Here is a 15,913-nt window from a genome sequence, read left to right on the forward strand (position 1 = left end):
TTACACAATAAATCCATGGATTTCAGTACATTAGAAGTTTGACAGCAGTGTCTGACCAAAAACATTCAAAAACTGGATAATCTCACTCACTGCTTTTTCTACCAAGTTCCTCGGTATTGCCATATGCTGGATTCAGCACATGAGCCTCAGGTTCAGCATTTCAAAGCATGACAGAAACACTTTAAATCAGATCAGCTCTCTAAACAAAACATTTTTGTTTTTTGCTTGCAGCATCCCATGTCATATGTACCAATATGATTGAGTCCTCTGTGGCTCAAGTAATGAATAAATTCAACTTTGTCCAAATCAATAATATTTTTTTATAATCTTGTGTCCAATTCCATAAATAGATCACAAGGAAGTTGTTACACTTTGTGGGGTAATAACATTAAACCCTCTAAAGAAGGGGTGCATTCGGCAATCAAGCTTAAAAGAAACAATCACAGATACCTACCTGAAAGATAACTTAACTGAAAGTTAAGCCCTTCACTATGGGAGATCATAACTGCCAGCTATTGAACTGGAGATCAAAGAAGTTGGAAATGGAGTTACAACTGTCAATACAGCAAAAGGAAGAGTATGTCTGAAGAGTGACTACCTGGCAGGGCAGGATGGAAAATACATCTGCAGTCTGAGAGAGGAGCCCTGTTACAATGCCTCAGGGTCAGAGAGGGTTCCCTGGACAGCTTCACCCCTTACAATGAACACTGACTCTAGCACGCAGCACATCTTGTCCAATGCAGAATAACTTCTTGCCAGAAAATGCAGAAGATGCAAGCAGAGCTCAACACACCTCATCTGCAGCTTTGAGAACAGGTGAGTTTACATCACGAAGTAGATGCCTGAGAAGCTCCCACAGTGCAGCACCATTGCCTAGCCACACTGTCAATGCAAATCCATTCCCTTTCTTAGATCATCATCAGGTCACTTGATCAGGGAAATCTTCTTCTCCCTTTAGGTCTTCATATCCTCTGCATATCTCTCCCATGCTGCTGATGTGAATATTCTTTCCTCTACATTAGGAGTCACTGGGATGGAAACTCATAGCACAGGCTGAGGCCTGCCCAGGTTCATCACTCATCTGAATACTCAAGGTGGGATGTTTTACTGCTATCCCATGCAATGGCTCATTAGCACAATAAGCACCTTACTCTTTGGCCTGGGACTCACTGGATATAATAATATTCCATAGTCCAAATTTAGAATTAAGTTATTCAGGTTAAATCTAAGGAAAATCTTTTACATATGTCCATTTTGAATTAGTGGAGAAACTGTGGACTGTTAGATACATCTGCTACCTCTGTGAAGTGAATCACCAAAAACATTGCAGAAAACGTGTTTCTTTTTCTGACATTAAAGTAAAAATTAACAAGAATTCCTACGTTGTCAGAAGTACCATTACAGTTCTCCCAGATCTATAAGTTTTTTAACTGCCTATTTTGAAGGATGTTTTTCTCCATCTGGAGCTCCTAAAACCTAAAAATACAAATCGTACAAATGCTTTTGTGGTTAGCTTATTGTCATCATAACTGCAAGAGACTTTTGTACAGACAATATATGCAACAAGGACTTGAATTTTCCTTGCCCATTCCACCATTAAATACTATCGAAATAAACCCGATGACTATATCATAGCCTTAGCAGTTGCATGTAAAATATAAAACTATACATTTAAATCCCAATCCCAAAGAAATTTTAATTATACCAGCAACAGAACTAAGTATATACTTCATTGGTGGATCAAGCTTCTAATAAAGTCTGACTTTTTAAATGTCATAAATACCATTTTCCATCAGTAATAAATAACTCCTGAAAATCTTCCAAACTGTACTTGTGTAACAGAGGTATTTCACACATGCACCCGACTTTCAATTTAACAGATTTGCAAAGGTACAATCATGTTTTCACTTGGCATCAAATAATATTCAAATACCCTGTCAAGACACCTTTGTGTAAGTGTCCTTGATTACTAGTCAAATCTGCAGGTAAAAAGCTTAGTTAAAGTGGTTGGTCTGACCACATAATTTGGCACTCTATATCTATTAACTTCTGTTTCTGCTTTTGCACAAACAAGATTTGCCACAGATCACTGGTTCAAACAAAGTCTAAATGAAGTATCTCAAATTAAGTTTGAATTGATTTACATCGTGAACCACTGAACCAGCAAATTTTCTTGTGTGCGTTTGTGTGTGCAGAACTAAAATACTTACAGGAGATACTGTCATCCTGGCAATTAAGGCCAGCAGACAGGGAAGACCAATTGCTTCATCCATGTTCCCTTCTTATTTTGTAGGAGAGAGAGCTGACATCCTTCTCTCTGTGCTTTTTTCCTAAGCTCATCTCAAGCAAAAAGCCCTCAACCACACAAAATCTCCAACTGAAGCATTTATATCTGAGAAGCAAAATCCACACCAAGGAAAAGGACAGTGTAAAAACATTTAGTGTCTTATACACTCTGCATGGAGGGCCAAATATTCTCCCAGTGTTTCACAGAAATGTTCAAACTCTTTGCTCCGTAATAAAAATGAACAGATACAGACGAACGTTGTGCTTTTATGCTGAGGGGGGTACCTACATGTATGTACATACACGTCTTTGCATGCACATTTCTTTCTTCAGAAGAGGTTGTTAGCCTTGTAGGAATAGAGTGCTTAATTGAAAAGATAACAAATGAAGAAGCAGCTGTTAAACATGGCACAAAAATTGCTCCAAGCAGTTAAGGCTGATCATCATGATGGAAATAGCTTTTTGACAAGCTTAGCATTCCTGTGACAATAATTAAGAATCAGGTTTCCACCAAAAGGCTTTATAGCCAGAAGGGGTTGTAAATCGATGGGCAACATTTTTATCTCAGAATGAAAATTAATTATTCAGTGTTGAACATGCTTTCTCACACTTAACTGCCCGTAATGTCTCCTTTATTCTCCATCTTAATTCAATTAATATCCCATTGTTAAAGGGGTGTTTGTCAGTAGCGATTTACTTTCGTTAAAAATTACCATAAGGAAATACGACAAAATTGAATGGTTCTTAAATAAAGCCATAGCTCAGATTTTTTTTTGGCAGAGGGTTGTTAGCTGTTAAGTGCTCTTTGACAAAGTGTAGATATGAGCATTTTGTATCGCACCCCTTGAGCTTGCATAAGCACATAAAGGGATTGAATAATGCATGAAAAAAAAAGCATAGGATTTTCCAAAGTGTCTTATGTGACCCTAACTTCTTTTTCCATTTAAGCTAACTAGAAAAAAAGATTTAATTTAATTGAAGCAGTTTCAGGATACCAAAGACTTTTGAAAATCTCATTGAGAAGAAATGAAAGGTGTTCTTATAATTTTGCTATTATCTGAAAATGAAAGCATCTATTATAAAACTGCCATGACACTTACAGGAAAGTGATGCATCTTTGGGGAATAATTCAGACTGTTTTGACAAGCTCTACTATCTGGAAACATGGCAGGAAATGTCCTCTTGGCAAAAAAAAATTAGTAAGGGCAGATCTTGTTCAGTATTACCACTGATATTTTCATTTTCACCAGTAGGAGAATAAACAAAATAGTACAAGAATTGCTGTTTTATTTCATTTAACATACAAATCGTCATCTACTATTTCCCAGTTTTTCTGACCTTAATTTTCTGCTAAATTTCTCCTTATTTATACTACTATTCATGAAATAACAGAAACATGTGACTAGGAGTTGCTTCCTTGACAGGATCCCAGTGTTTTTTCACTCGCTGCAAGTTCATCCCTGTGAAGCAGAAGCTGCAACCACCCAGTAACTTAAAAACACATTATTACAGGGCAAGAGGTGCAATTCTTTCAATCCTTTTGCATTATCTTTTGTGTGTTTGCACTCCTGCGATAAGTATATTATTTAAGCAGTGTTTTCCTAAGTACTAATTAAAGAAGGATCTCCAAAAATTAGGAGATGAATTGTTTTGCAAAGTCACATAATATTTTATCATCTTGAGATATTACTGACTTTTCATGTGTCAAGTGAAGCAGCAAGATGAGCAGAGACTGGGATACTTCATAGCACCAGAAAGCACTGCTGCCCTTCTGCCTCTTAAGACCTCTTCTCCTAGGTGGAGACTGCTCACCAGCTCAGCACAGGTGTGAAGATGTCCACAACCCTTCTCCACTTCTAGAAACTCATTGGCAAGCCTAGCAAAAGCCTCTGAGTAACCTTTGATTGCAATCAGGAGACCAAAGTTTAGACAATGATTGATGCTTCTAAAGTCAGAATAGGACTATCACTTGGAATTCAAGAAATCGCAGATTCAGGTTATCAGATACAAATGTACTCAGTTCATCTATGACCACCTTGTAGGGGGGGGATCACAAAGGTTTTAGAAGAAATTTCTGTGCTATATGAAATTTTTATTTGTGGGGAAAAAGAATTGTCAGAACTGAAATAATAATGCCAACTATAAGCCATGGAATGTATCATTCCATGGTGCCTAAATTTTGAATTTAAAAATCTTTTTGTCCTTTCCTATCCTGTTTTCCACCTCACTGGCCACCAACTTTTCTTCTACATTGACTATTCTAAACAATTAGCTGAGAAGCATTCCTTTCAAATACCTTACCCGCCTGACACCTTTACTCAATTAGGATAGTGCTTCCTCTTCAGTCAACAGGAGTCATTTCACTTGGACTACTGAGAAGGAAGACGCCCTCCAAGAGGAGGGAGGCTGCCAGAAGCTGGCTCTGAGATAATCTGATGTTAATCAGATACTTCTCCCATTTTGAAGAGATGTAAGCCAGGAGGAAAGCAAGGAGTGCATGAGTGCAGATCAACAAATCTGTTAAAACATAGGCGTAAGTGTCAAGATTTGACTTCATGCTTAAGTTGACAAAAATCCTCAACTTGCCTTGCTACTTCATGTACTTGTCAATACTGTGGATGAATACCTTCTGCACTGACTCACTGCTTCTGTTTGAGCTCAGAGTCAGAGCAGAAAATGAAAGAGAAATTTAAAAAAACCCAAACCATTGTATAATTTCTGGTTGGAGGGAAAAAAATAATAATAAAAAGCCACAGACAAGTGTGCAAAATTTTAAAAAATGAATTTTTTAGGCCAGATGATTTGTGCCATTGCTATCATTTGGTCCAGCTGGAGGGATCAGAATACTTGCCCAAATTGTATATTAAGACAATATGTTTAATACAGCCAGAGCAGAATGTTTCTGGCATATTTTAATAGATATGATAATGTTGCATCACAGATCTGTCCTTGAGTCTTACTTTCAAGGGAACTGCCCTGGAGTTAGTTGCAAAAAAATCAGTGGTCTGGAAATTATGTAATTTAAACATGTTTACCTCAGTGTATGCCAGTGTTTGCAGCTGTCAAATTGAGCAGAGGCTTGTCTTACTGAGGCTAATTCTCCTAAATTAAAAAGTGTTCCACTCACCCTTTCGCCTTTGCAGACCAGGATTGGGAATTTGGAGCAATTTATAAATGCTTCCCAATAAGAAGAGACAAAAATATTCAGTGGAAGAGTTTTCTACCAAAAAATAAAAAAATAAAAAAGGTTTGGATTTGACATGATTTTTAGGAATGCGGTGCAATATTCAGTGGAGAAAAGTGGAAGCTTTTCACTGTCTTTCATTATTGCAATATCTCAAAATTAATGGCAACTAAAAATGTTTATTTTAAAATAATGAAATCTAAATTCCTTGGCTGTGAAGTTTAAATGGAATGTTTCAGTGACTTCACCTGTTTAATCAGTGTTTAACAAAACAGTCTGGCTACTCACATTTTCTTTGTTCAGTTTGTTTAAAAGCCAAAAAATTTATACAAAAATCAAATCAGAAAAATTCCATCTTTCCAAAGATTCTCAGAGAACCTGTAGATAAATTGGTATTTAATACATTTTCCTACACTTTAGATTGAGACTGTAAAAAAAAAAATGGAAGATAGTCTTGTTCTGTATTATTCAGAAGGTCGGAGCTTTCCTATCTATTATTACATTATTATTATCATCTCCTTTCCAATGAAAGTTTTTAATCTTATGCTGTATTTGTGCAATATGTGAATCAGGTGACACCATATCCCAGCATTGGAAACTTGTGATGTTTATGTAGAACTGCTATGTGCAATGCTTTGCCATTTACAGTTAATGTTTACCAGCTGAAAGGAACTGCTTTTCTGCTGTGAATCCCCAATCATGAGGGTTCCAGTGCATGAAAAACAACTGAAGTGTGCAAGTGTACTGAACGCTGTTGAATTTTATACTAGTGAGTGGGACTGCAGCAACTGGAAGCTTCCCTCTATGGTTTGATGCCACATTTTGTATTGCAGACTCAGCTCCTTGCTGAACCAATTTATGTGAAGTCGTATGGAGGTGGTCTCATAACCTGGACTGCTTTAAAATGAGAAAAACCTCCAGGCTTCTAATGCAAGAACATATACCAAGGTGCTTACAGCAGCCTTCTGTGAATGGGACCACAATGATTAAAAAAATAAATAAATAAAAAGGGATTCAACAAAGATTTTTCTCTCTGGATGATGAATCAGAAATCCATAAACGTGGTTTTTCCATATGACAAAGTGATATGCAATATTCATTCTGTGGTTTCACACAGTTTAGTCAATAATCTTCCATTAACTGTGGACAAACTGTCAAAGTGACCTGCTGCCCTCATTTCTGCAGAATGGCTTGGCCCTAGCTGTCCATATTAATATGAATTTGAACCCTTTGGTTTGGCATTTTAGTTCTTCATCCATTAGTCTCACATTTCTATATTATCATATAATACTATTGATTTTAAAGTATATGTACTGTCAATCTGTGCTCATGTTTGGGAAGATCAGTGAAGGATACTAACAGAATTTCTACTGGAGGTCCAAAAATTAGACTTCTGTATTACTTTTTCTTTTGCCCAAGATTATTTTAATAATTCAAGGGGAATTTATACTTAATATATCTGAAGGATCACTAGTTAACCTTGCAATGTGACTTAAGGGTTTCTTTGTTTGTTTTTGTTGGGTATGTATTTTGTTCTGTTTCTGTTGTTTTTTTTTTCACAAGTCTCATCAGAGGCACTGCAATCCCCAGAACACCTTTGTCCAGGCTCAGGTTCCCTTGCTGTGATTGCTAGGCATTTCAGCTGCCTGAACTTTATTGGAAGGAGCCAACTGTCAATTGGCACTCAGAAACACATGGAAGCAAAACAGCAGGGTGAAGCTCAACCCTCACAGACCTGTGTATACTTCATGTTTAAACAGCTACAAATAGCTCCAGCAAGAAAAATAGAGGTTTTCACCTGACTGAGATAAACTCTACCTATCTATTTTTTATTTTTAGATTAGAGGAAAGCCAGGCAGTAGAGACAGAACATACAATACTGAGAACTGAGATCTTTTATGTTCTAAGAAAGGCAGGGACTCACAGGTTCTCTGGCTAAGAAACACTCACCCTTCCTCCTTTCTTCCTCTATTGATAGAAGACTAATATTTCCAGTTTGCAGCCTCTCTCTGTAAGATAACCCACTGTGGAGAAAGCCAGATCAAGTGGGGCCCTGAGCAGTCTGATCTAGTGGTTGGTGACCCTGTCCATGGCAGAGGGCTGGAACTAGATAATCTTTGATGTCCCCTCCAACCTAAATCGTTCTAAGATTATATGAAAATAACTTTCTCCAATATTTAAAATCTCATTTTCTAGAAACCTCTGTCCATCAGAGGGAAAACATGGTGTCAAATCTTTTATGACGTAGTCTGAAACATTTTACTATTAAAAAAAAAACACCAGAGAAACCACACAAGTATTTCCTATAGCAATTTTTTTCCTCCTCTTAACTCTTTCCAGTGCTCCTTTCTTTTGTTTGTACTATGACAAACTCATTATTCCTCAGTCACCTCAGCAGGACACACATTACAGCCTTGCTATGAGCCTATGTATCAGCTGTCCATGTACATATGGTGTTGACACTGTCTGCTCCTCTAAGCAACCTAAGCACTTTCTATGCATCCAGGACCCAGACTCATCTCTTGATTAGACAGAGAAGTAACTTTTCCTTAAGTTTCTTACAATTCCACCTCTATTTCTGTCCAACGCAAATAAATAAATAAATAAATAAATTTAAAAATAAATTAATAAATAAATTCTCACCATATTCAAAGCCAGATTGTTCTTTGATGATATTCTAACCACTGTTGTATTTATAGTATCATGCTGACTATGGCAATGGCAAACTCTGGAGTGGTGCTTTGTGGCAAAATGCCACTTTGACAGTGAATTTCTGCAGTACCCCAGAACTCATGAGAAGCAAACCAGATAAAGCTATCCTCCTGCTTTGTGTTTGTATGCAGATCTAACAGCTCATTGCTAGGAAAAGAGGTAATCTTAATGTCTTTTAAGGTGATAATTGTAGTGATTCAAAATCTAAAAGTAACATACAGCTATCCTAAATATTGATTAAAGTTCATGTTAGATCAGGAATCTACAGTATTTCCATCTCTGTTGCAGTTTTGTGTCCTTACAGTACATCTGTATCTGGCAGCTGACACTACTTGCAATAAAACAGCAGGTCTCTAGAGTTTTAACTAAAACAAGCAATGAAGTTCTATTATAATTTATGAACTTATAATTATAATTCCAAAATTATACTTCATAAAGTACAAAGGGCTTCACTCTAGGGCAAGTGAGCAACCTCAGGGGAGCTAAATCTGTTTGTACACAATGTACAAAATCATCCCAAAACTTCTAAGAAACCCAGTCTGCTTTTGCTGGAGGGGCCCTCTGGAGAATTTTTTTGTAAGATGAAGTTTGGACAGGAAGAAATATTCACAGATACTCATTAGAGTTTCACACTCTCCAAAGTCTCTTTAGCTATTGGTACGTGTAAGTTAAGCTCCTACAGATGTATTTGTAAGAAGAGGAAGTTTCTCAAGATCAGTGTCTGAAGAATGAAACATCTTTTCTGCATCAGCAAAAAAGCAACTGATAGCCCTCCAGTGTGCTTTAGATTTCATACTTCGTTTGTAACAAGAGCTCCATAACACCGCCCATTACAACACAAACAACAATGCAATCATTTAGTTCTGCAATCTAAGAGGGACAACGGGTATTTCAGCATTCCCAAAGGGAGTTCAAATGACTTATTGATCAATTGATTAATAAATGTCAGTGGTAAGACGAGAGAGTAGCTGTGCTGCAAAAAATAGCTGTCAGAAAAGCCTATAAGTGCATGAGCTATTAGGAATGAAAAAATTAATTTGACAGAAGAGTAGAGAAGTGATTGTTTTACACTAAATGAGGGAGAATGCATGATCTGTGTTTCCAAAACTTGTCAGATATAATAATGAGAAATAGAAACTTCATTTCTGGAATAAAGATGTTTATGCACATATTTTGATAGGCTACATATGGAAGTTTGGAATTGATTAACTTTTCATAAAATCACTGCTGCTTTGAATTATTTCTACTGAAAGCTAGCAACTGATGCTTGCAATAATCATGGTTAATAATTACTACATTTTCAATGAGTAACAATTAATGCTTTCCTAGTTTTTAATTGCAAGATTGTTTTTGGCACAGGTGAGGGTAAATCCAGCCTATATGTATTTCCAAGTTTGATTTTTGGTTCTTTTTTTTTTTTACAGTTGTCACTGAAATGAAGCTGTAATGTAGAACAAGCACTCTCAGAATATTTGCTGCTTCTTATTATTAACTTTCATTTTCAGATAAGGGGTATCATTTTTGCATTTAAGATTCATTTGACAGGAGGCATTCACATGTTTTGCAAAGGTTGTTTTTGTAGCACTAATCGCAGTAAGAGCACAGAAGGGAAAAGGCGGATGCCTCTTTATGTGGAAAACCCTTACTCACCTGAGCTACTTAAGCAAGCTGTAACAGTTAATAACTCAATACAATCATTTCATTTTGAACAGAATGCTTGAATTGATTGCAGTGACACTGTTGATGTGGATACCTAAATGGTCAAACTCCCATTAATCTCACATATTGAGACTTCATTCAGAGGATCCTGCTGTGACAGTGCCTCTCATTCCCTTTCTGGATGGGAATCTACAGTTTCAGGAGTTTTGACAGACAGACAAAATGTGGTGAGAGATATTGCTGACTTCTAGCACAGGTGCAGGAGCTCACCTGATTTAACAGTTTGTTCCAACTCACACATGAAAGCTTTGAATCAGGATTCAAATTGACTTTCCCTGGTTGTCAGTCACATCTTATCACTGCTCTGGTCACAAAATCATCACACTCTTGTCACATCAACTTTGCAAAACATTTATTTCACCCATGAAAAACACATTACTACAGACACCTTTGAAGCAGTATCATTGCAGAAGCAAGATCTTCCTAGATCTAAGAGTTTCCTAGATGTCTTACAAGTGCGTAACCAAGATCTAAATTACAGTCATGATTTAAAAAACAAAAAAACAAGAAAAAGATTTTTTGTAATGTTATGGACTGAGTGTAGCACTATGGTACTCCCTATATAACTTATTAGCTAATAAAATAACTTCTCCATCTGGTTATACTATTTAAGAGCACATATGCTTATACACAAAAGGGATAAAGGAATTTCACACCATCTTTTGTTTAAATATCCCACTACCTCTGAAATCTAAGCAGCATGACCCAGACCCTGGTTAAGAAACTTGATGCTTTATTGAACACATTTATGTAAAGTGAAGGGTTTTCTTCTAACCTGTACAGTAGTTGACATATTTTAGTAAAAATGGTTTCTGTTGTTTCAAGATTTTCTTGAAGATGGCCTTTAAAGTGTCCTGGGATCCCAAACAGAGTAATGGAGCTTGAGAACAAGACAGCCATCATCTTGGTTGCAGACTAGTTTGATATTGTCCAAGCAAGAAGCATGCTTTCTTTGCTAAGGTTTTAAAAGACATTGAGGTAAATTATCATTCCTTTTAATTAGCCTGGTGTAAGGTGACTGGACATCCTGGTCTGATCACAGTGTCTTCTACAATAAATCACCTTGAGACTGTCCCAGCAGAGCATCTAGGAAACCAAAATGAAGTATCTGGGTTTTAGAAATGCAACCTCTGATCATTTGCATGAGCGCATTATTTTGCACGTACATTCATGTACCATTAGATCTGAAACAGAAACATATATGTACACAGAACAAGAAATTATACAAAATTTGGACAAAATTATCCAAACAGCATACAGAAAATAGAACCTGTTACAGTGCACTGTCATGCTTTGTCCTATTAACTTTCATCTCTTGACAGGAACAAAAGTGGAGAATGATGCCTTCTCTACACAAATTCCAAGACGGTCAGAGGGAGGAGAAACCATGGCCACACATAGCAGTTGTATTTTATGGCTAGGTACACACCTAAATACTGTTTAGACTACAAAAAATAGTGAAAAATGGGTATAATCGGTGACAACATTGAAAGCTTTTATGCATGCGCTCCTGTTGTTTCAAATCAAACTTTGCAATCAGCAAATAATCTATGTAAAAAGTCAGAATAGTTGAATTGCTGCCTGGGTAATTTAGAAACATCTAATTATTATTTCAATTGGAATCTCAAAAGTTAGTTTTGTCCGGCGATTTTAATTCTACAAACAGCAGGCAATAATAACATTCTAATTCTCTTCGACCTGACCTCCTCCCCCTCCCACCATCCCAAAAGAGAGAAATGGAAGAGAGAATGGAAAGAGAGTATGGAAAGAGCAATTGAGCTTGGCATAATTTTCCTTATATTGACTGAACATAGTCTGGCTGCTGTCAGCCTGACAGGGTGAGAACTGACTCTCAGCTCAAGCCACTCTGCAGTTCAATGAGTAATACATAACACAAAGAAGGTTTTGCAAAGTACTTTATTCTTAAGTGATATATGAAGAAAAAAACCATTTGATTTGTTGTTTTTTCCTATAGTGAGTCAGAGTTACAGGTAACTATTTTGCTTATTGCATGGCCTGACATTGGGCTGTACATATCACTTCAAAAGCTGACAATCTTTTATAGTATTGTTACAACTTAACAATCTGTGTGTACACATGCACAGAAAACTATTCCCAGTCTACTATGTTTGACAAAAGAATGTTCACATAATTTTGAAGTAAATTGTTTGTTTTCAGTGCCGCACCAGCTGTGGAAACTATTTTTCAAGGTACTAGAACAGCTTTATTGAGGTAGAATAGCACAGCACCAAGGAAACAACCAGATCACACAAATGAGCATCCAAATTCAAACAGAACACAGAATAGTGTTGTTGTAATTTCCTAGATCATACTCATTATTCCAACAACAGACATGATCAAACAGTTCAGCGTGAATAATGTTCATCACTAGCACTGGAGCATTATACAAAATATCTTCTGGCAAATTACCTATCAGAGAATTTCAATGTAAAATCTGAGACTTAAAAATGTTGTGGTTGGAATGAAATGTCTAATCTACTTGCCTTGCATTTTCACCCTTCAGATCTTTAACTTACCCCATGTGTTCCAGTATTCACAGTTAGGATTTTCCAGAAGGCATGTACTATTGCCCCTACTTTGTAAATAAATTTTAGAATAAGGTTATAAGTAGTAGAGGATTAAGCACCACATATTCTCAAATTAAGATTGCATTATTAATACACTTTAAAGAAGGAACTTTTTTGTATTTCAGTTTCCCAATTCATGTTCCAAGTTCAGCTTCTGGAAAATTAATAACAAGTTTTCACACATGTTCTCTGCTGGCTTATGAGATTTTAGATGAATGCTAGAGTTAATAAAACATCATAATTTGTGAATATTTTCATAAATTTCTGACCACATGCCAAAAATAACCAACGAATATGCAGGTCTAAAACAAATCTGAGTTAAAATGCTCATGTTTTTATTTTACTATTGTTCTTTTTATATTGAATTCTACTTGTCTGTTTTATTATTTGACTGTAATTATTCACAAAGAAAATGCTTTTCATTCTCTGTTATCCAACAAACTCACAGTCCTTTGTATTTTTCTCAGGAATCTTAGTGTATAAAATAGTATAGAAATTTTCCAGCTCTGAAACAAACCATAAGTTCCTGCTTTCTGGTCATCAGTGGGTTTCTGTTTATGTGAACGTTCTGTAGTGATTCTCAGAAATAGTTCTGTTGTCTGCTGAATATATGTATATGCCAACAAACAAAAGAAATACCCATTTCTAAAATTTGTATATAGTTTCAACCATGGGTGTAGATCAATGCACTGAAGGAAGGAACTGGGAATATTATTTATGACTAATGTCACCTATTCCAAGACCTTGTTTTTCTTTTCTAAACTTAAAAAGGTTTCAATGCCTAAAGCCAAGATTTTCCATGTCAGATGTTATCAGAAGCCTGAATATTGGAAGAAAAAAATTGAACCAAAACAGTTCAGACATCTCTGGGAAAGAAGCTGAAGGGTAACATGTAGCAGCAAAATGAGCACTTATCTTTCTTCAATAAATGTGAGTGACAATTTTCTTTGAAAAATTCCAGCACCTGTTTTGGACCATAGTGTTAAGATTTAAAAAGTGATTTATAAAATCATTTATAAAACCATTAAAAAAACTTTTTTTTTTCTTTTTTTTTTCTTTTTTTTTTCCTGAATTTGACCATGTGAATAACTTCCCTGGGAAGATTTATAACAATTAAAGTTAAAACAAATATTACATAGAAATACTACCAAAATGAGAATCCATATAGTAAGAGGGAATGCTAAACACAAACATCCTGCATCATGAAGTTTCATTCCTGCTGCTAAAGGAAATTGCATAATGCAGAAAATAGATGTAAGAAGTTCTATACTGAAATAAATCAGACTCTTGGCTGCAGCTCTTTGACTGGGGGATGCCCGCAGAACATCACCCTTCCAGGCCTCAGAAGTCTTCTCCTATTTCCAGTTTGAGCTTACTAACAATCACTTTATTCCCATTTCTTCTTGTGCCAAGACTGTTCTTCAGTTGTTCCCCTATCCTTCTCTGGAAGCATTTACTCAGTACATGCACATCTTTTCTCAACCTTTATTTCATGATGTGAAATAAATCATGCATCACTCTCATGATTAGCTTGATAAGGCTTCTTCTGAAAATAGTCCAAAGGACCAGAGGTAGCTATGTGCAATCAGAAAGTTGAAGTATTCAAACTACCTTGTCAAAACATTATAACATTTTCTTGGTTGTGCTAGAAACACCTTTCCTGATTTCACAATTAGCCTTTTCTCAGAAAATTACGCTGACGCAACTCATGATGAGCTAATGGAGAAGAATCTTCCTCCACATCTGCCATTTCAGGCTGATAAGTTCCTATCTGATAGAGAAATTAACTTCACATGCCCTTAAAACTACTCATTTCATATTGTTATATTCTTTAAATTGCCTTTCAAAATCTTTATGCTATGGAGATCACACAAAAATTGCCCCCTTTCCATTTTTTTTATGTTCCTGCATTTCCAGTTAACCTATTTAATACATTCCATTACTGTCCTTTATACTGGACCTGTAATTTAATAATTTAATGATTTACAGTCCTTTCCATGTTCTAAAATGCAGTTTGTTTCCTTCTAGATGGGTATATTTAATGAGTTTTGATTATATCCAAATTAAGTATTCTCTACCTCCATTCTAGTTATCTATTACCATCTTAGGCTCAGCACTATCTTTATTAAAATCTGAGATAGAGTGTTAATCTAGTTCTTAAAACAGATTTGGCACAAGGATTACTGGTTTTCACAAGAACACTTGGACAGGAAATATTTCAATTCTGAAAGAAGAATTATTGTACATTAAAACCATGTTAAAATACCTAGTTTTGGAGAGTTTTCCAAGTGTAATTAAAGGATTTCAACTGAAAAACATATTAAGGAGATTTGAGTCCAAAAGTCCAAAACAGAGCTTGAGGAACAAAAGAGGAAGTTGAAAAGAAATAGAACAAGCATCAGGTTTGTCTGGATGTCATAAGATCTGATTTTAGCATTAATTTGGCTACCCACATCTAGAAACAACAACATTTGAAAGTATTATTCAACTCATACTGGTGGGATTTCTGTTCTCTTGTAGGTGTAATTTCCGTCACCTTCTGCCAAGATCTTCTTCATCTTGAATTACCCAATCACCACTTCTGGTTTTCAACCAAAATAAACTTAAGCCTCAGTACTGTTGTTTTTTCAGACTAATGGGAAAACCTGTTGGTCTGAATTGACCATTTCCTTCAATTTGTAAATAATACGGGTGTAGTTTCCTGTACCAACTTTAACGGCATAAAGTAAAATAACTGTTGGTGTCACCAGTGATTCTTAAATTACCTTTCTTCATTTTGAGATATCTAGTTTTGTGTAATACTATACCAATTTAACCAGAATTTATTAAAACAAATATCTACAGGAGAAAAAACAATCCCTACAGGTTATTTTCTGAATCACTGCTGAAGGACCTGAAGTTGCACCTGCAGAGGATCCAGCAGTCCAACAGAAATACTCATGTGACACCTGAGCCTTTGTCCTACGTTTTTTCAGTAGTGAGAGTGGAAAACCACGAGAAGAGGACATGTACTCATGTTGATTAAAATAGTACTTCTGTACAAGTAAATATGCTGGTACTGAGGGAATGAACCCAGGAGATGGAATGGGCCACTTTTAAGAAGTTACTAACCTAAATTTGCACTCTGCTGCCCACAAGCTCAAATCAGTGCATGTTTAAATTTATTTCTGTTCACTAAGTACAGCAAAGGCCCAGGACCACTTGTTCTTTTTTATATATATTTACTAATGCTAAGATCTGCAGGATACTTTGCAAATGATGATCTTCTGTTGTAGGTTATTTGAGGAAGAATTTTCCCCTTATTTAGCTTATAACAGAAGAGACTTTAACTCCTCAGTGTCTAAATCCACTGGGGAAAAGCCAACAAACAACAAAAAAAGAGACTAACAGGAGCATATCAAAAGAATTAACATATTGATATATG

The sequence above is a fragment of the Coturnix japonica genome, chromosome 4 (genome assembly GCF_054131305.1).
Source record: "Coturnix japonica strain WE chromosome 4, WE-NBRP24, whole genome shotgun sequence".
Lineage (NCBI taxonomy): Eukaryota > Metazoa > Chordata > Aves > Galliformes > Phasianidae > Coturnix > Coturnix japonica.